We start from the raw sequence: 445 nt of genomic DNA on the forward strand, positions 1-445 counted from the left end.
GGCGGCCGGAGGGGCGGACAAAGGGGGCCCGCCAAGTTGCGGGGGGCTGCAGGCGGGAGAAGAAAGGCGGCGGCGGCGGCGGCGAGCGGCGACGGACGAGAAGGCAGCGCCGGCGGAGGAGCGGCGCGCAACCGGGCGCGGAGCAGCTGGTGTTCGGTGGAACAAACAACTTGCCACTCAAACGCGCACCCTCTGCGCACGCGCGGCTGCGGCTCAGCATGCTGGGACTTGTAGTCGCAGCCGCCTGGGCGATGCCGCCGGCTGATGTCAGGGGCTGGGCTGCTACGCCGGTGGCCGGCAGTGCGCGGAAAATGCGGGCATGGGGTCTCCGCGGGGACACAGGGAGAAAGAGGGCGGGATGAGGGGCTTCCAGGCAGCCTGATCTTAGGTGCAAGCTCTGTCATTCAGAGCTCGGGCGGCGCTGGGGGATGCCAAACGAGGAACA

Source organism: Trichechus manatus, unplaced genomic scaffold (genome assembly GCF_000243295.1).
Source record: "Trichechus manatus latirostris isolate Lorelei unplaced genomic scaffold, TriManLat1.0 scaffold00077, whole genome shotgun sequence".
Lineage (NCBI taxonomy): Eukaryota > Metazoa > Chordata > Mammalia > Sirenia > Trichechidae > Trichechus > Trichechus manatus.